Source organism: Mauremys mutica, chromosome 3 (assembly GCF_020497125.1).
Source record: "Mauremys mutica isolate MM-2020 ecotype Southern chromosome 3, ASM2049712v1, whole genome shotgun sequence".
In the NCBI taxonomy this organism is placed as follows: domain Eukaryota; kingdom Metazoa; phylum Chordata; order Testudines; family Geoemydidae; genus Mauremys; species Mauremys mutica.
Window position 1 is genome coordinate 103,614,603 of NC_059074.1, and position 23,750 is coordinate 103,638,352.

General features: G+C 41.5%; 1 protein-coding gene and 1 long non-coding RNA gene across 2 annotated transcripts in view; one reads left to right on the top strand and one right to left on the bottom strand.

Moving 5' to 3' along the window:
- PDE7B (phosphodiesterase 7B) overlaps positions 1-23,750 on the top strand; it is a 266,850-nt gene that overhangs the window by 22,729 nt on the left and 220,371 nt on the right. The gene's annotated exons all lie outside the window — the stretch shown is intronic.
- LOC123366388 lies at positions 1,372-21,009 on the bottom strand. Its single transcript, XR_006578054.1, has 3 exons — positions 20,988-21,009; positions 18,013-18,344; positions 1,372-2,014 (listed from the first exon to the last, which is right to left on the bottom strand). It is a non-coding gene; the product is annotated as an uncharacterized LOC123366388 (long non-coding RNA).

Here is a 23,750-nt window from a genome sequence, read left to right on the forward strand (position 1 = left end):
TGTAGTTACTGTACGTGTAATGTTGGTGGACTACCAAGCCTTGCAGAAAGGATATGGCTGCCAGCAGGCATCAGTTTTAACAGTAAGAGCCAATAGCATCATGTAGGGAGGGAATATGAAGAATTTTTCCTTATTAAAATCTTTGCTACAGGAGGGAATGACCAAATTGATTACTGACCATTGGTGCCAAGTAGATGCAGAAATGCATAGCCCTGGTGCTCAGGAAAGCAATGCAGATCATTTAAGGCTTGCTCACATTGTTTAAAGATATGTGGTGTTTAATTGCCTTTGCTAGTTGGATCAAATTCTGTACCAGTGGCAAAGGCTTGTTATGTGTTTTATCTACTAATTTTGTTAGGGCCCATGGGAACCAGCACAATAAATGCTACAATTCTGGAGCATGAAATGTTGCAAACCTAGCAGTGTAGAGGCTCCTTTCATTATAAAGTTCTAAACCTTTCTATTTAAGGCAATTTTTAGACCTGGATTTTTTGTGTGTGTGTGTACACATGCATGTGCCCAAAGGTTCCTAGCTTGTCCATCTTCCAAAGACAGTGAAATCCACAGGGAGGCCCCTGTGAGCTACATATTTACTTTTATTACTTTCATTTTTGGAACATGTATGCTGCCTCCATTTGCAGGATCTAGTCACATCACAGCATATCTTTGAACCTTTTGATTAATAGCCTGTATTAGAGGCAAGGAGTTGTAGAAAAGAGAGATGGAGGGACATCAGCTGCGTGGGCTCTGCTCTAATGCCATTGTGCTGCAATTTGTTTTTATAACTAATAACTTTTAATTCAGAGAGTCCCAGCCCAGAAGACTTCCAGGAGCCATAACCAAAACAAACTAAAAACAAGGTTTACCATAAATGAGGCAAAAGGCCCAAATAAATCTCAGTTTGTGAAGGAAGCCTGGAAAAAGCCAATATCCCATTTCCTCTAAGTAAATAAAATGGGAAGCTCATTTGTTTGCTATAATGTTTTTAATTTTCTATCAACATTCTACATGAATGCTGTGAAGATAAGGATCAGCTAAAAGAAACTAGCTTGAGACATGTCAAGTTGTGGAGCACTAACTTTTGGGTCTCATGACTTTCCTATTTATAAGCGGGGAGGGGAGGAGACATTTCATCCATAAAAACTTGCCATGTGCTTCTGTGAATGTTAAGAACTCAATCCTGTGCAGCATATGCTGGCTCCAAGGTTACTGGTGAAACCCTGGACCCACTGAAGTCAATTGGCAAAACTCACATTGACTTCAGTAGAGCCTGGATTTTATCCTAAAGCTCAGGAGCTAGCGGAATTGTTGAACACAGCCAGTTTCGTTGGTGGTCTACACCGGACTCCCAAAGTGTCCTGACAAAGCATGCACTGGCTGCCATGTGCAACCTTTCATGAAAAAGTCTCAATCTGCAAAAAGGAAGGGACCTTTAAAGGAGATAATTGTGCACACCCCTGTATACTTTGTAATGTGCAGTTCTATTTGGTACACGAAATATGAGGCTCCATATTGATTTTCTCAATGTCTCCATGTCACATTTGTTTAGTTCAAAATTAAAAAGATTTTCTAACTGACAGTTCTGCAATAAGTTTACAGCTTTTGTCCTCTCCGGGCTAAGGACTAGGTTGACAACCCTTACTCACCTTGGTGAGTACTACTCACCTGAGTAGATGCAATGACTTCAGTAAGACTACCCAGGTAGGAACCTCTCACCATAGTGAATAAGCAGTTCAACAATCTGGGTCTATATTGGGCACAATATTCCAAAAAACCTTGCACCAATGATCAGAATGTTTCATTTTGGCATGTTCCATTATGGCAGACTCTATATTGGTAGTACAGTAAGCTAAAAATACAACTTCATGGAAGCATCTCAGAGAAACCACATATCCATGTCATAAATTGACTGCTTAACTCGCATCCACTTCACAGTTCTCATGGAAGGATGTGGCCACTGGACTTTGAATTACATTTGTCACTTCTTTGGCACCTGCTGGCAGTGGGCAACCTACTAAAAATAGAAAAAATATTGTTATTTGTGACACTGGCAGTAGATGGAACCAGTGTAAGACTTTCCTTTCTTTTTGTAGTACTTGTTTAGCCATTAGGAAAAAAACCAGACTAAATATTTTAATTGACAGTATATATTTTTTCCTACTGAATTTTTAATCCACCACAGATACACTTTGGGAGCTAATAACACAATGTGTGTTTACAATCAAAGTTGTGTTACAGAGCACTATTACATGACTCATGCTATTCTATTCAGCTTTGTATATTGCACACGTCACTATTGTATCTAGTACTACAGTTTGGGAACAGGTGCCAATTTATTTTTTGTTATATCTGTCAACATGACAATTTATCAGTGAAGCTCAGTATTTCTGCAAGTGTGGACACTCCCACAATACATGAACAACAGTGCCCAAGTGCATTTGATAGCCGGGGTGTTATTGGGATTAGTCTAATTTGGTGTTACATACATTTGATGCATGATTTTCTAATACATTTGGGATATATCTTGCATTTATAGGAAGATTTCTAGACTAAAACCTTGCTCAACACTATACGGGTACTAGAGCAGTTCTAACAAAAGGTCTCAAGAATTTTTCACGGAGGGCAAAACAACAGATTTTTCACTGGCTTTGCTCTCTGAAAAAGTTGAACTGTTTTGGCTGAGATTTTCCAAAAACATTCAACCTGAGCAGACCCCTGGCATGGAAAACGACAACCCAAATTTCATACTAGACCTATAATAACAATTCCAGATACTTCTGTTCATGTTGTGGGTTCACCCATTGCTACTCCTCATAGAAGGGGAAATTCCCTTTTTTGCATCCCACGCCAGTGCCATTAGGAACACATTGAGAAGGACACATGCAATGCGCACATATCAGATATACTTTCCCCTTTAATCTGTGGGGAAAAGTTGGAGTCTAAGAACTCACTGTAAAATATGGAGTATACACTTTAAAGGAGTAAAGTTGAGAGGAGCCAAAAGTTGCACAGACACATTCCAGATTTTGGCCCCATTTGTGCAAAGAGAACCACACAAGCAGACGCTCACATCTGGATGGGACCATGTTGAAATCACTGGGAGTCTATATGTTTTCATTGTAGAATCATGGCCTTATTGTATAGACCAGTGGCATGCACTAATTGGAGCAGGAATTTGATAACACAATTGGTACTCTGTGTATGTGTGTGTGAGAGAGAGAAAGAGCCGTAGCCATACATTAGTCTATTGACATAAACAAATTGTGTATTAGAGAGTGGTGAAATGTTTGGAGATTGAGTTTTGTCAAGAATCCAAAAGTCTGGGTCCTTATTTGAACTTCCCACTTCTATCTGGAGCTCCTGGGATCTGACAGATTTAGTCTAGAAATTTCTCAGGGGCATAGAATTTTAAAGATATTTATAGTGCTTCCTGTTTTGTCATAGAATCATAGAAATGTAGGGCTGGAAGGGACCTCGAGAAGCTAGTCCAGCCCCCTGTGCAAGACTAAATCAACCTAGACCATCCCTTACAGGTATTTGTCCAACCTGTTTTTAAAAACCGCCAGTGTTGGAGATTCCACAGCCTCCCTTGGAAGCCTGTTCCAGAACTTAACTACACTTAGAGTTAGAAAGTTTTTCCTAATATCTCAGCTAAATCTCCTTTGCTATAGATTAAGCCCATTCCTTCTTGTCCTCTCTTCTGTGGACATGGAGAAAATTGATCACTGTCCTCTTTGTAACATATTTGAAGACTTTTATCAGGTCCTCCCTGAGTCTTCATTAGTCAAGTCTAAACATGCCCAGATTTTTTTAATGTTTCCTCACAGGTAAGGTTTTCTAAACCTTTTATCATTTGTATTGCTGTCCTCTAGACTCTCTCCAATTTGTCCACATCTTTCCTCAAGTGTGTGCCCAGAACTGGGCTCAGTACTCCAGCTGAGATCTGATCAGTTCTGAGTAGGGTGGGAGAATTACCTCCCATGTCTTACATATGGCACTCCTGTTTATACACCCCAGAATATTAGACTTTTTCACAGCAGCATCACATTGTTGACTCATATTCAGTTTGTGATCCACTATAAACTCCAGATCCTTTTCTGCAGTACTACTGCCTAGCCAGACATTTCCTATTTTGTAGTCGTGTGTTTGATTTTCCCTTTGCACTTGTCTTTATTGAATTTCATCTTGATGAATTCAGACTAATTCTCCAATTTGTCAAAGTCATTTTGAATTCTAATCCTGTCCTCCAAAGGGCTTGCAACCTCTCCCAGCTTGGTGTCATCTGCAGATTTTATACACATACTCTCCAAGTCATTACTGAAAATAGCGAGAAGATATCTGGACACTTCCCCATCCAAATCAGCCCAGACACTGCAAAGGCACGCAAAAAGGAAATATAGTTAGAGAACAAGAGATAGCCAAGCTTTTTAAATTTCAGAAATGGTTCTGGTCTGGTTCAGGGTGAAGTTATTTTATTTGAAATGATTCATCCATCCCTGGTGTCTAAATATGTAACGAATCCAAAGAATGGTTTGACTGTTCGTTGTGTGTAGGTATGGTACTCATTACTGGTAGTGTGCTAACACATCCAATGCACGATCATTTGTCTCATGGGATACCGGGATTTTGTTTTGGCTAGAAAACATAAGATTGTTCCCTTAGATTGTGAAAGGCTTTTGCTATTGCAGAGGGGTGAAAGTGAACACAACCGGCAATATTTGTTAGCGGACTCTGCTCCTAACATTTAGTATAAACAGCTTCAGTGACAGAATATTCGCCAAAGACAGCTCTTAGTGTGAAATTTCTGAATAAATAATAAAACTCCATAGAATGTTTGAGCGGCAGGCAGTGCTCCTGGGGCCACCAGAGAAAACATTTCACTCTTAGACCGTTCTGATTTTACATATGCTGTGCGGCAGCCTCTAAACAATGTCCATTGTGAATCAGACTGTGGATGAACTCAGCCAGTTCAAAGTGGCAGATCTGATATTGTTGCTAATGATTTGCAGTACTCTGGTGAATGTAAATGATTTATGGGCAGTGTTACTTGTCCCGCTGTAGATAAAACAGAGAATGAAATGTACGCAGCTTCAAAGATGCAGCTCAGCTCGGCTGACAGCCCACCATGTCAATCAATGTGACTGGCACATTTAAATATACATTACAGGTACTTTGCTCTTGTCTGCCCAAGAAAATAGTGCCATCTTTAGTGTGTGTGACAGACTGAAGAGACAGGGCTCTTGAAGACAGAATGCAAAGTTAGCTAGTGCAGCTTCACTGCTTAGCTAAATGAGAGATGGAGACTTGCTAATAAGGTATGTCTAGGCCTGTTGTGATTTTTGTTTGTCTGGGAAGAGAAATACCAAAGGAGATGCTAGATATATAGAATGGGCTGCAAGGAAATAAGAAATTCATTCTGCCGCATACAATAAGTCTATCATTCACTTTTTAAACCAACCAGAGAATTAGAATAAAATTCTTCTGCAAAGGATCAGTATCTCATTTCACTACAGCCAGGAGCATATTTTATTGGAACAAGTATAGGAGGGTTGTTGGGTTTTGGGTTGGTTTTTTTTAATGACTTTTAGCAGCTACTGGAATTGAGGCAATTCTGTTCCCTTACCCCAATCACAGCCCCATAGAAACAGAACTTTCATTTGCTGTATGACTGTTTCCATCAAACTAGGACAGCCTCAATCCCTCACATTAGCCCCTATTTTGTTTGCCTGTAACCGATACCCTTTCTTTATAATTTATCGGAGGTAGCCATGTTAGTCTGTATCCACAAAAACAACAAGGAGTCCGGTGGCACCTTAAAGACTAACAGGTACTCATCACTTTTGGCCAAAAGCCTGGAGGGCTTGACAGGTACCTCTCAGAACTGTAAGCTGCTCCTCTCCACACAAGGCCAACAGGAAAACAACTGTGAGTGGTGCTACCACTCTGCTCCCCTCCCCATTACTAGTCATGAGCCAGTAGCATTGTTTCAGGAAAGAAGCCTGACCCTGCTCCTTAGACAAGGTTGCATCCCAGACACCACTGCATCAATTCAAATAGTCTCTCTGTTTAAAAGAATTCTAGTTGTGGCGCAATTTTTTCCTACTCCAATACTCTTCCGGTATCCTCCCTTGGAGAGTATGTTGGCATGAAGGCCAGAAAGATCCTCTTTGCTGGTTTCATCCTTGCAGCTCACTGTGGTTTACAGATGGCCTGTGACTAATGAAGCAGGAGGGAATATAGCTAATGCGCCAGAGGCAGAAGTCTTGAGCCAAATCTGATGGGATGCAGAATTTTTGCACTCATATTTGGCACTGAAACTGCACTTGGTTGCATTGATAGACATCTCCGCTTAGCAATATGTGAAGATCAGGTTTCTGTTCTGATACTGTTAGATTTGTCAGCATTCTTCGATAACTTTTGATCATGAGGTGCTGCTGAAATATCTATTGATGTGAAATGCTTCAGAGATGGGGGAAATCAGATTGTGGGATAAATCAGACACTTGGGTTAAAGGGGAGTTTGGTTTTCTGTGGGCATTTACATTTTATTTTGTAACTTGGATCAGTGTCTTTTTTAACTTTTTGTATAAATCTAAATAAATATAATTTAATCAGTTTTAAGGTTGGTACAAATTTGGAACTATTTTATGTTGAGCATTGAAATACTAATGAAACTAAGCAGTTTTTGGTTTGGAAAGTTAAAGAAGCAAATAATTACACTTAGAGATTAAAAGGATTAGGATAAGTTAGGTTGGTGTGAAGAAGAGCTGATAAAAGTATATGAATCAACAGATGATGTGAATTTGTCAGTATGGAATTTTGAGATATAAATTATGATTTACTTCCATCTAAATTTGTTATGTTCCCTGCCTACAGAATGCAAACATGAAACAGCTATAATTTGCTGTGAAAAGTTCTTTCAATGTTAGTGTTTAAGCATGAAACTTTCTCTTTGGAATCCCTGGAAACCACTCTCCTTTTTCCTCTGCAGTGGTTGAGCTGTGGCAAACATTGTTCTGAAATTGTAGACTTTAACAATCGCTATTGATTTCTTAACCAGGGACCAGTAGTTCATCACATACACAATACATTTTCACAGTCACTCATTTTAATAGGTTATGCAATGAGGTATATGATTAAAATTGGTATTCTGAACTATTTTCCTACATTTTCAGATGTAGGATCAGATCAAGAATGCTAAATCACAGATGATCGTTTACAATATAAAAAATAGTCATTTCAGTGTACTGTTGTAATTTGGGAGAGTATTTACACAATGCAGGGATTTCCTGTGTGGATTTCTTGGGGCTACAAAAGATTCACTTGAGTTTTGGAGGCTGGCTGGCCAGAAAAATGTGTTGCATTTTCAGGGTGAAGAACAGCAGAGGGGCTGTAATTAGCACTTGCGCTCTCATGAGAAAGGCAAAATGCTTTTAGAATGATTCCGAGCATACATCATGTGTCTCATGTTGTGCTGGTTAACTTCTGATGTTTCTTATTTAGTCTTTTTTAAATCCAGTTCTAGTGGATACTCATTTCATTGCTTTGCAATCTGAAAGTGCCAAAGATTACCTTTTAGTAGAATCCAAACATTAGTGGTTTAACAAAACATTTATCTAGGTTAGATATAGTTCTCTTAAAGTACATAAATTCCTGAGATTGGAATGAAGTATTTTGAATGTGCATGAACATTTCCTATTACTTTGATTCCTCATTAGAGCTCTCTTGCTGAGTGATATTTCCCATGTTTTCTCAAAAAAGAAAAAATGTAATCACCGTTTGCATCTTAGCATTAAGTATTAGAACCATCCCAGTGTCCATATGTTTCATTGTTCATGTCAAAGTGGGGTTCAGAAGAAAATGATGGTTTAAAAAAGAAATACAACTTTCTTAATATATATACATGGTTGTAAGCAGGTGGCCATCTCACCTTACTCAAAGCATGCACACAATATGGCCCAATCTTATCTCCTTCCTGGAGTTTCTTAATTGTTAAATTAAAATGTTCTCTGGAATTTGACTTGTCCTAGGGTTTAGCAGCTCTAACTCCTATTTATATCATGGGTTGGAGTTAATAGTATCCATTTGCCAGCATGATTTAGCAAAAATAATTCTGCATCTTTATGTAAGAACCTACCACCTAACTTTAAGAGAAGAACCCTGCACCTCTCTGTAGGGTCTGTGGCAGGGTCAGGCCAGATGGCTACAAGAGAGTGGTCTAAGCTAGATACATTAGCTCCAGGTTAAGCAGGTCCCTTTTCCCTGGGTAAGATAACAGGGACTATTCCAGAACACTCAGGAACTTTCTAGAACTAATTAAGGCAGGCAGGCTAATTAGGACACCTGTAGCCAATTGGGAAGTTACTAGAATTAATTACGGCTAATCAGGACACCTGGTATAAAGAGGCTCTCACTCCAGTTAGTGAGGTGTGTGTAAGGAGCTGGGAGTGAGAAGATGTGCTGCTGAAGGACCGAGGAGTACAAGCGTTAACAGACATCAGGAGGAAGGTCCTGTGGTGAGGACAAAGAAGGTATTGGGAGGAGGCCATGGAGAAGTAGCCCAGGGAATTGTAGCTGTCGTGTAGCTGTTCCAGAAGGCACTCTAGACAGCTGCAGTCCACAGGGACCTGGGCTGGAACCCGGGGTAGTGGGCGGGCCTGGGTTCCCCCAAAACCTCCAAACTCCTGATCCAACACAGGAAGATCTCTGAGGCTAGCAAAATCTGCCAATAAGCACAGGACCCACCAAGGTAGAGGAGGAATTTTATCACTGGTCCTAGAACCTGACATTAGGATGAGTCAGCAGAAGAGCTCTATGTCACTCTGTAGGGTTCTGGAGCTTCCCACACTTTTTAAAAGGAGTTAAGTCTCTGAATAGTAAAGTGGAGTGTACAGTATTGAGATGTAAAGTGGGAGCGTACAGATTAAGATTACATTCCAGTCATTAATATTTTCCTCCTGAATACAAACAGGGTAGCTCTTTAGCAATATAACATGATTCCTAGATTGAGTCTTCAACTTCATTAGTCATTGATTAATCATCAAAGCCTTCATCAGTTTTATTACTTGCATATTTTTCTCTTAAACAGAAAGATATTCTAAATCCTAATTTCTATTAAACATTTCAGGATTTCTGATACTTTCTTCAGAGGTTGAAGGGAATGCAAATGTCAGAGAGTGGGCATCTGCATTCAATTGTTTCTTTGGTTATTACAGGAGGTGTCACCTCTGTCTTTGTACCCTGTCCTGTCAAGGCATGGACCTGGTCATCCATGGTGAGACACATATTTATGATGACCCCCTGCCAAGATTATTGCAACTCTAGGAATGAAACCATGTGCCTTGAAAAAACTCCCAACTAATTCAAAGCACAGCAGCCTCAATGCTTAGTGACACAAGTTAGCGTGAACACATCACCTCAATGTTTCGCTCTCTGCACTCACTTCCCCATTAAATACTGAACCCCTCCAGATGCTTCCTGCTCAATGACTCCTACTCCCCGGTAATATGTGAACCTGCCACCTCCAATGCAATGAGTGTAGGAAGCCATATTCAGATAAATGTTCCCAGATGACAGAGCACAGCTCTCAGCCTCCACTGTCCCTGGGCTGTTGAAGATCTGAAGCCACTTCTTCAAGTAGTGTCCCTATGGATGCTCCATTTCAGGTGTGCATGCACCTCTCAGGCCCTTGATCGGAGATTTCTATTTGGTAGTGCCCATTTGGCATGCGCATCTGCCCTATGCCTCCTTGTGACAGACACTGAGGCTATGCAGGGGGGCACGGGCAAACCACCCTCAGTTCACTCTCTACCACCTTGGCCAGTGATGGAGTACTAGCAAGTCCTCCTAAAGCATACTCAGCCTTTCTCTTTACCTCTTTTTCTATCAAAGTTAGTTAGGTTATAGTTGTTGTTAGTGTTAGTATAGTTAAGTAATTAAGATGAGAGGACTACTTTCCCTCTCTTTCTCCCCGGAAGACCTGTTCTCTCCTAGAGGGATATGCCTGTTTTGCCAGGATTCAAATGCTGCCTCTCCTGTGGTGAGGCTATGCCAGTGAGTGACAGACACTCCAAGTGCATCCGTTGCCTGGAAGAGTCCCACATCTCCCAGAAGTGCTCCTTTTGCTTAGCTCTTAAGTCCAGGTCTGGGAAGAACAGGGAGATAAAGCTCAGACTGTTGGCAATGGAACATTCCCTGCAAACACCCTCTGAACCATGTCAGGAGACACAACCTCCTTCATCCCCCAGTACATCTGTCCCAGGACAGACCCAGTGCCCCGGCGCAACTAGATTACATTTGAAATTTTGTTCATGTCACCTCTAAAATATTAATTTTTAAATGCATTTCAGTTCAAATTGGAAATGGAATTTTTTTTGTGTGGAAATTTCAAAATGTTGACATTTCATTCCGTTTTGGAACAAAAATACTTTGATATTTTAAATTTCTCACATAACTAACATTGCATTTTTTACCCAATCCTAGCAAAAAATCCCATAAACTAATCAGCTGTTTCCTTTGTAGACTGGCTGGAAAGGTAGAAAGATTATTTTTGTAGGGTCTCTTTTAAAGTAACTAAGACACACACAGGCTATAGTGATCAAAGCCAGAGAGGTCACAGAATATCATCTAGTCCAACCCGCTGCTCAAAACAGGACTAATCCCCAGACAGATTTTTACCCCACTTCCCTAAATGGTCCCCTCAAGGGTTGAATTCACAACCCTGGGTTTAGCAGGCCAATGCTCAAACCACTGAGCTATCCCTGTCCCTAGGAAGAGTAGTCAATGAAGAAATACAACACCAGGTTTATGTCCATGGCAGTATTTTTTATAATTGTATCATCCACCTGAACCCTTACATTTTTTTAAGTTTTCTTTACAGACCTGATTTTTCTTTCTTTCCCAAATATTCTGTATCTTTCCTTTTCCAGTTTTATTCTGTCAGTTTCCCAAGGTCTGCATTTATGTGTAGGGCCCTACCAAATTCATGGACCATTTTGGTCAATTTCACAATCAAAGGATTTAAAAAATAGTAAATTTCATGATTTCAGCTTTTTAAATCTGAAATTTCATGGTGTTGTAATTATAGGGTTCCTGACCCAAAAAGGAATTATGAGGGTGTTGCAAGGTTATTGTAGGGGGATTTGCGGTACTGCTACCCTTACTTCTGCACTGCTGCTGCTGCCTTCAGAGCTGGGCAGCTGGGGAGCGGTGGCTGCTGGCCAGGAGCCCAGCTCTGAATCATAGAAGGCAGAGCCGCCACCAGCAGCAGCACAGAAGGAAGGATGGCATGGTGTGGTGTTGCCACCCTTACTTCTGCACTGCTGCCTGCAGAGCTGGGTCCTCAGTCAGCAGCCACCACTCTCCGGCCACCTAGCTCTGAAGGCAGCAGCGCAGAAATAAGGGTGGCAATACTGCAACACTCTAAAACAACCTTGTGACCTTCCCCCCCCCCTCAATCCCTTTTGGGTCAGGACCCCCAATTTGAGAAACGCTGGTCTCATCTGTGAAATCTGTATAGTATAGGGGAAAAGCACAGAAAAGACCAGATTTCACAGTGTGTGACACATTTTTCATGGCTATGAATTTGATAGGGCCTTATTTATGCGGCTACACTATAATTTTCTTTTGTTTTGTTATGCTTCTGAATAGCCTCATCATGCTTTTCTGTGTTCCACTGAGTACAGGCTAGTGTGTTAGTATATGTGTTAGTATATGAGAAGGACCCCGATCTTCCCATTAACCAGTCCTGCAGTTCTGTTATGGAAAATAAGGTGGTGCCATGTGGCTAAATGACACGGCTCTGCTGTGAGCGGTTGACATATTATCAATGCCAGGATTTTCCCCCACTGGGTTTCGCTGATGCAGCTGAGACGTTCTCCAGCTACAGCCTGGACCAGTCATCCTTTTTGACTATTTGGATCCAAACTTCTCCTTGCAACAGAGGAGGATGAGAGAAAGGAATTTCATATATAGCAAGCGGTTATACAGAGGCACACAGGCAGCAGTTCTCAATTAAACCTTCTGTACTATAGGAAACGATATTGATTAGGGAAGAGAAAGCAGGAGATCTGTGAATAAAGTGGGGAGGGGAAAACCTTTCACAATGCAAAGGAATAAAGGAAGCTGGAAATGATTGGTACCTAACGACTGATACTTTTAAATTACTTTTACCCTCAAGAAATTAACGTTGTTCTTCTCTCCAGTACCAAGTTAGTTGCTGTATTATTAAAACGGCAAACTCTTAAAAACTGGGCTTCTCTTTTACATACTCTGCATTTACAACGTAGGTGAAAACTGGAACAAAGCCAAGTCCAAATTTACACCTGGGGCAAGTGAGAGCAACTCCATTTGACTTTAGTTTATCTTATTTCGGTTACATTGCAGGTGTACCTAGATACCCCAAACAGTATTGGGCTCCCACTGTGCTAGGTGCTGGACAAACAGAGTAAAAAAATACAAAAGAAAAGGAAGAACGTACAGTATAATTGACACCAGTCGTCATTTAGTCCAAAATATTCTTCGTAATGACTGTGGCTGGCATGTATTAAATAACCACAAAATGCTCACTTGTATGTCTCTAATAACATGATTAACTTTGATTTAATGCAAAAATAAATGTTAAAGGAGTTTGAGAGACATATAACAGTCTTACAAGCTTGAGAGTTGGTGCTTGCTAGCACCTGCCAGCTAGGGCTGCTCAGAAAATTCCAGTCTACTCATATTTCAATGGAAAATTATTTTTGTTTTTTGTTGGATTTTTTTACATAATTATTTTAATGGAAAGTGTGTTTTCCTCTAAAAATCTGATTTTTCATGAGAAATTTGACTACGAAAACATTTTAGCAGAATTTTTTTTGTTTTGTTTTTAAACAAATAGCCTACATTTTCTGCTGAAAAATCAATCCATTTTTCCAACCAGCTCTGCTTTCAGCTCTGCTCCTTCGAAGCAGCTTACAACACTGCTCTGAGCTATTTGTCCAGGTACAAAACTCAAGGAAAATTGTCACCGTTACTTGAAATCAGATTATTCTAGCCAATAGGAGCACTTATTATGCTGTTAAATTTAGACTTGGTGTAAATAGGTGCAACTCCAAGGAATTTATGAATAATCTGAATATGGCTGGTAGACTCCACCATTGCCTAGGTCCATACACTCCAAAACTAAATAACTCTTTCACTGCAGGATTTAAAAACATTGTGCTAAGGGCATATCAGAGAACTAGGCTAGAAATAAAGTACAACTATTAGTTCCAAATGAGAAAAGGAGAACACACACGAGTCCACTATAAAGGGATATTACTAGGGCTGATCAAAGTTTTTTCAGTAAAAAGTTTTTCATTAAAAAAATGGGGTTTTGGCAAATGATTTTTTTTTTAACAAAAATGTGCCAATTTTTCTTTTGAAACTTGAAGAAGTGGGAATAATTTGACTTACTTTCAAAAAAATATTTCTTCCCCCCACCTCTTTTTTTCCTTCTGGAAATGGGTAGAAAAAGTTTTATAAAAGTTAGAAGGTGCGGAAAAGCATGGAAAAACTAACTAAAACTGTCTCTCATTATTTATTTTTTCCCCTCTGCAAAATGTTGAGGACAAGTGTTTTACAAATGAGTGAAAGTAACACTTCCTTGAAACTATTTTTTTTAACTGAAAAAGGGTAAAGTATATATTTTAAAAAGTGAAGATCGTACCAAAATGCCAAAAACATTTTTTTTTAAATGAAACAATTTTTCAAAATTCATTTTGAAGTTGTTGGAAAAGAAAGTGAAAAATTTTGAATGAGCTGAAACCTGTTTTTTTTTCTTTATAATTTTTATGTGAGGAACAAAGCCTCAACACTTCAACAACCACTAGAAGTTACTAAGATAGGCCAAAAATCAGGCTGTGTAAAAACCGTTAACTTGTTTTTGTTATACGGATATTACCTTGAAATATTTGCACTACATTTTATAAAATCATTTCATTAAAAAAAATAAATAAACACTTGGTTGCAGTGTTTGAAATGCAAACAACATTGTGCTACTGCAGCAGAACTAGAAAGTAAAATTGACCCAATATAGAAACATAAACTAACTAGTTTACAGATGTTTCATTGTCTGAGTGTGGTGCACAAAGTTAATTGTTTTAACAACAATAGATTATATTTGTAAAATGCATTTAGTTTTAATAATCACAATTACTGAAGCAATATAACTAAAGAACAGAATTTTACTTGATTTTTTTATCTTGATTATTTTCCTTCAAGAGAGTTCCTAATTTATTTATTTACTTATTATGTTTGCCTTGTGATATACTGTAGATGTGCAAAATGTCAGCGTACCTTCACTCACTACAGTAGTGCAAGCTGCTCTTTGCAGCTCTATGGAACTGTGGCACGTATGTGTAAGAGCATGGAATATGGGTATGGGGAATAGGCAAGCATGTAATGGTATGCAAATGTGGTCATGAAAATTTGCCCTCTTTCTTTACAGAATGGCCTGATTGTGTGATCAGCAGATGCGATGTCTATCTGTCATTTTCCGGTGTGATGTTAACTAGGGTCATTTTGCTGTTTTCTAGATTTACAATGGAATAGAAGAATCCTGCTGTTTTGCATGAGTGCTCCAATTGTTTCATTCCTCTTCCTGCCCCCGCCACATTATATTTTACAAGAGAAGAAAATACTCTTAGCATACAGTCCCCCAGTGGTGATTTGTAGAATATATTTTATATCGTTATTGGCTCAGAAATTCCTTGTTTTGCCTAGATAAGATTTAAGCTGTAGTGATAGTCAGCACAACATGTGTTCCCAGATTCATATAAACTTACAGTGAGTAGTAAGGCCTAGACAAGACTACTTGGGTCATTCACCCTTTAGTAGGCCAACCATGTGTGTCATTCCCTAACTTTAACTAATTTGTCTTTGGATATCTACCGTGATGGTGCTGTCAATCTGCATCATCTGTTCCATTGCGCAGTTCTTTTGACTGCAAGTAACTTTTTCCCACTGTCTTACTTACTTTTCTTAACTTAGCTTTTGTGAACAAGGGTTTCTTGCTCTCAGCCAGTTTCTCCTGCTATTGGGTATTCAGCACAGATGCAGCTTCTCATAGTGTTTCACTTGCAGTAATGCCATTACATAAAATAAATGTTTGTGAGTGAGGATAGAATAAGCACCATTTTATGCCTCTTACGAGTAGTTATACCTAATAACATAAGGTAAGTATTTCCAAGTAAGCTTTCACAGAGTGTACTGTGTGCAGATGCAGGCAGATCTTTTAATACTACCTCCCTGTGAGAAATGTTCCATGCAAACTTGCTTCCACCCAACACATGTATTGTTGGCTCTCTCATTTTACTGAAAAAATATTGACATCAGCAATGCTGAGATTACACAAATTATTGTTAGTGCCAGCTCTATTTTAGAATACTATCCACAGGAAAGTGATGGAAACCCCATCACTGGAGACATTTAAAGCTGGACTGAACAATTCACTGGATGTTGTGAACAGTCCAGCATTAATAGGAAGATGAACTAAGTGACATAACAGGTCCTTTCCATCTCTCCATTTTAGATAATTTTAAAGGAATTAACTATACCAGGGGTAGGCAATCTATGGCACTTGCGCCGAAGGCGGCACACGAGCTGATTTTCAGTGGCACTCACACTGCCCAGGTCCTGGCCACTGGTCCGGAGGGCTCTGCATTTTAATTTAATTTTACATGAAGCTTCTTAAACATTTTTAAAACCTTATTTACTTTACATACAACAATAGTTTAGTTATATATTATAGACTTATAGAAAGAGACCTTCTAAAAACGTTAAATGTATTACTGGCACGCGAAACCTTAAATTAGAGTGAATAAATGAAGACTTGGAACACCACTTCTGAAAGGTTGCCGATCCCTGAACTATACATTTCACATTTATTATTCTACTAATTTTATTGCATGCCTCAAGTCAGTTCTTTGCCCGATATTTGGACTTGGGCACGTTGAGAGGTCTAAGAGAAATCTTACATTTTAAAAAAAGGCATTCATTTTTGTGAAGGTTTCATGCTTATTTAACGCGTTCTGTGCAGATAATATCCTCTTTGCAGGCATCATTACAAGCTCTGATCTAATCTGTATGTGCATGAGTTAATCAGAGGATATGCATCAATATTTTCTTTTTTCAAAGAGGTTACACTTTACAGTAAACAATCTGTTCTCATGTATGAAATGTGAGTACTGTACACTTGCCACACCCGCACTGTGTTGTTTGTTTAAGGTGGAAACAGGAGATCGCTGGCATACTAATGTGTCCTGTTTCTGTTATAGCAAGAAGAAAATAGTCTAGTACTATATTTCAAGGTTTGTAGCCAAGGAAAATGAATATATCAGATTTGAAATCTTATACTGTAATAAATTCTACTTGACACTGAATAGTCTATGCTGAAACTACATTACTTTTATGTATTGGCCTAGTATATTTAAATATGGAGTTTTTTATTGGCAGATTTTACATTTTCTTTTGCAAACACTTAAGACGGATGCATTTTATGGCTGAAAGAGCAATGTCTGTCAGTTCTCAACACACCAAAGATTAGATCTCTATCAGGCTGCAATAATAGAACATTGGAACTATAGAAAACTCAAAGGTCAACTGGATATGGGAGTAATTCTTATAGGGCAAGTTTGGTAACAGTGTTTGTTGTAAGGGTGTCAGAAATAGCTTCCTAGCAGAATTCTTCTGCCAACATTCTGAGGATAAAATCTCCTCCTCTAGAAAACCTTCCTGTGTCTGTGTTACATTTCAGCTATGGAAGATTCTCATGCCAGATTTAACTGACAATTTTGCTGGGGGGGAGTGAGACTAAAAGCTTTGTTTGTGGCTTCACTTAGAAAGAAACTACCAAACTCTTTCTCGGTCTCTTTAGTCCTTCTGGTTTCTGTTATATTCATTGGGGAAATAATAGAGGAGATAGACTGCTGGTGGGTCCCAAACAAAAACCCAAGTTTGATCAAAATTTAGACCTTGACCCTTTCTGTAATGGGCCAGATATGAACACTCCATCATTTGAGAACTTTTACACTAGAGACTGGATTTCAAACAACCATGTTCAGGAGTGTTGGAATCCAGGATCTTAGGTAGATGTATTATAGAGGAAAGAAGTCTGGATCCAGATCCAATGTTCTGATTTGGGGCATTGGCTCCAGCTGTAGAAATAAGAGATCAGTACATGGCTGCAACCACAAACCAAAATGTAACAAAAAAACAGCTGAGTGTTCGATTATCATCTAAGAATGATCTTAGGACTCTGAGTAGCCTAAGAAGTGAATCTGGGATCCCTTAAAATTTCTGATGTTTGGGAAGTATGTGGTGGGAGAATTTGGATTCATAGAGAACTCTCTGCTGAATAGTCCAAGGAATGCCAAAGGTATCCAGGGAATGCCAAGGGCAAGTAGTAGCTTAGAGAGTAGGACATTCTGGGGTGTGATACAGACCAGTGAGGGTCTGTGTCACCACTTGTCCTGCAACCTGGGATGCCTCACAGCATTTTGTTGTTGTAGGTCCCAACCTTGGTTCCTCACAAGCAACACGCAGGTCACAGCCTGAGTGACTGTGTATAGCCACAGCCCTGGCTCAGCAGCTCTGACCCCAACAGCCTGTCTACAAACACCAGCCACACCCTGGCTTCCAGCAGCCTTGGTTATTATTTGTAGGGGGGCCCTACCACACTCACTGTCCTGGATTTTCCTCAAAAGACGTCTTCTGCACTGTCCAGCCCTCTTCTGGGCAGTTTAAGTATATTAGGCCCTTTGCCTCTCCAAAGGGATCAACATACAACAGTCTACTCCCTTAAATGGAGATACCCAAACAATTCACAGTACTGGATTAGTTGTAAGAAAAGAATAAAACACGTTTATTTAACTGTAAAGAGAGATTTAAAATGAATACAAGTATTGAGACATCAAAGCCAGAAATGGTTACAAGAAAAATAAAGATAAAAATGCTTTCTAAACTTCACCTTGAACCACATGTTTAAGTCCCTTACCTCTTTTTTTAAGTAACATTGGTGACCAAACTCTCAGGCCAGGGTCTGCTCCCAACAGCTGTTTCTTTTGTCATCTTAGGTGAAGAGAGAGGTGGAGAGGTGGATAGAGAGAGATAATTTGGGGTGGTTTTACCCTTCACTTTTATAGTCCAGTTCCCCTTTGAGATCCATTTTCATGAAGGTCGCCCCTCAAAGCAAAGTATATTCTCACAGTAGAGAAGGAGACATGGTTCTTATACAGTAGAAGTCCCATGCTGTTTCTTCTCACCCCTATTTGCTGCAATGCATGTTTTCCTTGGCTCCTGTCTTCCTCTCTCTTGCTGTATGAGGACCTGTTTACAATTATATGTAAATTGAGGTGAACATACATTCATTTCTTTAAGACCTGCTTAACCAGTTTTGCCTAATCAGGGCAACATGGGTTTGAGCATGTGTCACCAATATCATAGAATCATAGGACTGGAAGGGACCTTGAGAGGTCATCTAGTCCAGTCCCCTACAGGGGGATATCACTCAGGGGGAATTCATAACTTTACACATAATGTTGCTATGTACACTTTACCATGATGTTATTGACCGGAGAGTTATTAGTTTTCAAATGATGTCTCATAAGGCATATTTTGTACAAAGATTATTACAGTAGTGTGTAGGGTGTTAATATAGGGGTGCGCCAAAAGACATTCATGTGATACGGAGGATCTAGTAATTCCTTTCATTTCATCATATGATGCATGTTGTCTTTCTAGTTGGGTCCAGTATGGCATGCAGTTCCTCTGTGCAATATTTCATTGGTCTGTAATAACTGGAATCCCTTCTCTTAGTCAAACTAATAATATACTTTGCACTTATACATAGTATCATTCATCTAAGGATCTCAGTGTTTCCATATAATTAATTAAGTCTCACCGTGAGGAAGAGAGGTTTATTGTTCCCATTTGACAGCTGGGTAATATCAAGACAGAGAAGTGAAGTGATTTGCCCAAAATCAGTACAGAGCCAGAAGTAAAACCCCACAGCCCTGACTCCAAGAGAAGCCTCCTGCCCTCATCATTATATTCATCATCATCATCATGTTCTCATTACGCCTCTGGTGTTTAGAGCAGCGACAAAGCTCCTCCACTCCTGTCTGTGCTGTCGAAGGCACCGGCAGCCAATTGAGCTGCCGCCGAAATCCCGCCGCTCTCTTCGGCGGCAACTCTTTCGTATCAGGCCCCGCAGTGCCGAAAGCCGGCCCTGTCTACTACACACCACTTTTGGTTTTGTGTAGCTACATGCCTCAGTGAAAAGCAAGCCGCAAGGTTAAGGAGTGGGGGGAGGTATCAGGGGAGGGCTGAACCTTTTCTCACTTGCTCCCCAGTTCAGAGCCTTTCCTTGTGGCGGGGAAGGCTCCAGCAGCGAGGAGGCAGCTTGACACTAAATCGCTAAAGATATCAGTGTAGACAGGAAGGCATGGCTGGGACAAGTAGAGAGCTATGTAGGATTTGTACTTGGGTACATACCCGTGCCCTTCAGGCATGTCTGTACTCTATTTGCCTCAGCCACTTAAGTCTTTCCCTATGGCAGAGAAGGGTTTTAGCAATGAGGAGCAGCCAGGGCTGGTGCAACAATTTAGGCGACCTAGGCGGTCGCCTAGGGCACTAGGATTTGGGGGTGGTGGCATTTTCTTTGGCAGAGACCACAGCGGCCGGATCTTCGGCTGCCCTGGTCGCCGCCAGCATTTAGGAGGAGGGAGCTGGGGCAGGGGAGCGCGGGGAGGGCCGCCTGCAGCAATTAAGGGTGGGCGGGGCTGCACGCAGGGGAACTCCTTTCCCCAGCTTGCCCCTGCCACACCTCCTCCCCGAGCACGCTGCGGCTGCTTCTTTTCTCCCGCCTCCCAGGCTTGCGGCGCCTAAGCTGATTGGCACCGCAAGCCTGGAAGGCGGGAGAAGTGAAGCAGCGATGGGCTCGGGGAGGAGGCGGAGCAGGGGTGAGCTGGGGCGGGGGGGGTGCCTCAGAGCGGAGAGTGGGGGATGGGGAGCTGCCGCGGGGGGGGCGCCTCAGGATGGAGGGGGGGAACTGCCGCGGAGGGGGCACCTCAGGGCAGGGGCTCAGGGACGGGGGAGGGTGCAAGGTGGAAGTTTCGCCTAGGGCGCGAAACATCCTTGCACCGGCCCTGGGAGCAGCCGAAGTCATTCCCTCCTGTGCTGTGGGGAGGGGTGTCAGGAGACTGGGTTGTAAGTGGTCCAGCCTAATGGTCAGAGCAGGAGTCTGGCCTACTCGTCAGAGTCCAAATGCCAGAGACGGGGCCAGAACCAGGAACCGAGGGTTGGAACCAGATTATCAGAAGTCAAGAGCAAGGCTGGGACAGGATGAGAACAAACCTGGGTGCATGGCAAGAGCTGGGCTGGCGCTGTGGAGGAGCAGAGCAGGATCAGGGCTTGGTGAGAGACAGCCCAGGGTCAGGCAGACTCCAGGGGTGTGAGCATTGAGCAGCCAGCGAGCTACTGCTAATCTTCAGAACCAGCCTGCTAGCTTCCTCAGCCTATCAGGCAGGGTGGTCCAGCAGGCAGCCCAGCTGGCTCATTAGGGTGTCAGGAATACTGAGCAGGCACAGGGCAGGGCCTTACAGTGAACAGGGACTACCCTAGTACCTACTCTACATGCTGCCAAAAGAAGACTGAGGTGTAGACATAGCCTAAATCTGCGCTGTCCATAGGTGCTGGAACTAGGAGTGTGGGGGGTACTGCAGCATCCCCTGACTTGAAGTGGTTTCCATAATATAAGGGGTTTACAGTTTGGTTCAATGACTCTCAGCATCCCCACTATATACATTGTTCCAGCACCCCTGGTGCTGTCCATCCCAGCCTTCCTCTAGCCTCACATCCCCCTTCTTAATCCTTCTGCATGGAGCAAATTAAGCTACTCCTTTCCCCTTTCCCAATGAAATACACTTATATCTACTTGTATTGTCACCATAGAAGAGATTAGAAGACAACCTTCTGCTGTAGGCAGTTGAGGTTCCTTTGTGACAACTTGCTTCCTATGGAACCAATAGTTTAGTCTTAGATTCTAAGGCCAGAAGGGACCATTGTGATCATCTAGTCCAACCTCCTGTGCAACACAGGCCATGGAACTTCCCCCAAATAATTCCTAGAGCGAATCTTTCAGAAAAACATCCCGTCTTGATTTAAAAATTGCCGGTGATGGAAAATCAAATTGTTCCAGTGGTTAATTACCCCAACTGTTAAACATGTATACTTTATTTCCAGTCTGAATTTATCTGTCTTCAACTTCCAGCCCTTGAATCGTGTTATACCTTTATCTACTAGATGGAAGAGGCCATTGTTACATTTTTGTTCCCTATGTAGGTACTTACAGGCTGCCTTCTTTCTCTTTGTTACCTAACTAGATTGAGCTCCTTGAGTCTATCACTATAAAAGCCTATTTTAGAGTCCTTTAAAAAATGCTCACCTGCTCAAGAATGCAGTATGTCCTTGAAATGAGCGTCCCTCTCATTGTTTCCTCTTAAGGAAACCATCTACAATGGCCTGAATGCATCCCAGAAAGCTGCAATAAGAGCCTTTCAGCAGCAAGTGCCTGATGGCATGACGTCACTGTGGGATTTCTATTGAACTTTATGTTCTGATAAACAATGCTGTGGTGCCAGTGACCACAAGACAGAGGTTTTCAAAAAGAAAACATTATTATAAGTGGCCAGTGTGACTACTTTATCTATTATTAAGCTCTATTGTAAGAGTGGCTGAGTGGATCACAGGAAGAGCATGGGAGTGGTTGGGGAATCGTAAAGAAAAGCTCAGAGGAATTGTCTTAAATAAATTGAGTTCAGAGCAGGAAGCAGTGGCTCTAGCTACATCTTGCTTCTCATCAAACTTGAATAATAATAAAAAAACCCTACAATCCCATGACTCATTTAAAAATAAGTTACTTTCAGCTAGCCCCTGCTTGTCTATGGTGTCAGTCTCCAGCCAAAGCATGAGCACCGCAGAATGATGCCATGTTCTGGAACACATCTGGGTAAAGTGGTCTTGTTTTTATTTTCTTTAGACCAACAAATCACTTCAGTTGCTTATAGTGCCCTGCCATGGGGTGCCATGGGGCAACAGGAGGGCCATAACCAGGGTGGAGCGAGCAGGGCAGCCACCGAGGGTGCAAAGCTGCAGGGGCAGAAAATGTAGCGGCATGTGGGGGGTGGTACAGTCGTGTGTCCTTTCCCCCCACCCACCCCCCAGTTTCTGCCTTCCATTTAGGACAGAGCTTTTCAAACTGCCCCACAGTTTGAAAACTGTCACCTCCTGCCAGAAGCCGGCAGATTGGGAGCCAGAGCACTGGCTAGCTGCCTAGCAACCTTCCCTGCCCTACTCCCGGAGCCATGCTGCCACCTCTGCATGAGGATGCTCCCAAAGCGCTTGCTTGCTGTTGCCCTGGTGCCTCTGTTTCTGAAGTTTTTTTGTTCAAGGATATGTATCAGAGGGGTAGCCGTGTTAGTCTGGTTCTGTAGAAGCAGCAAAGAATCCTGTGGCACCTTATAGACTAACAGACGTTTTGCAGCATGAGCTTTCGTGGGTGCATCTGAAGAAGTGGGTATTCACCCACGAAAGCTCATGCTGCAAAACGTCTGTTAGTCTATAAGGTGCCACAGGATACTGTTCAAGGATAGTGTTTTGTTATCATACAAAAGCCAGTAGGTGAACACTTCAATATCCCTGGACGTTCTATAACAGATTTAAAAGTCACTATTCTTGAACAAAAAAAATTTCTGAAACAGACTTCAAAGGGAAACAGCAGAACTAAAATTCATTTGCAAATTTAACACCATTAATTTGGGCTTGAATAGGGACTGGGAGTGGCTGGCTCATTACAAAAGCAGCTTTGCCTCTCCTGGAATTGACACCTCCTCCTCTATTATTGGGAGTGGACTACATCCACCCTGATCAAATTGGCCCTGTCAACACTGGTTCTCCACTTGTGAGTACTCCCTTCTCTTCCTGTGTCATTATATAATGCCTGCATCAGTAACTTTCACTCCCTGCATCTGAAGAAGTGAGGTCTCTGTTAGTCTTTAAGGTGCCACCAGACTCCGTGTTGTTTTTGTGGCTACAGACTAACACAGCTACCCCCTGATACTTGACAGTTAAATTGCACACTGAAAATTAAACAGCAGCAAAGGGAAAGAGCAACTAAGGAGGCATATAAAATAAGTGTTTTTCGCTGAGTTTTGGAGAAATGAGTCAATGAAGCAGAAGGTTACTGGAAGACAGAATGGTGCAGTAAGACTATTGTAATGAACTGGCAAGTATGTTTGTTTACCACTGCTCTCTACTCGATACAACCAGAATGGCTGAATTTTGTCATAGGCTCAAAACAGAGAGGAAGGATGGCCCAAGGATTGGAGTGCCAGCCTGCAACTGGGAAGACCTGAATTCAATTTTCTGCTCTTTCACAAGTTTCCTGTGTTTCCTTGGGCAAGTCTCTCTGTGCTTCAGTTCCCAGCCTGTAGAATGGGGTGATAATTCCATACCTCACAGTAGTGTTGTGAGTGTAAATATATTACAAAACAAGTGTGAGGTGCTCAGATACCACAATGATGGGGGCTGTATCTGCATCTTAACTAGAAGGCTCCTAGCACAGATTCTCCTTTAGTAGAGGAGCTTTAGCTTTCAGAACAGGATTGGAATTCTATCCCACTGGTACTGTGAAGTGCCTTATTGTCAGTGCATGCAATAATGTGACAAGTGTGA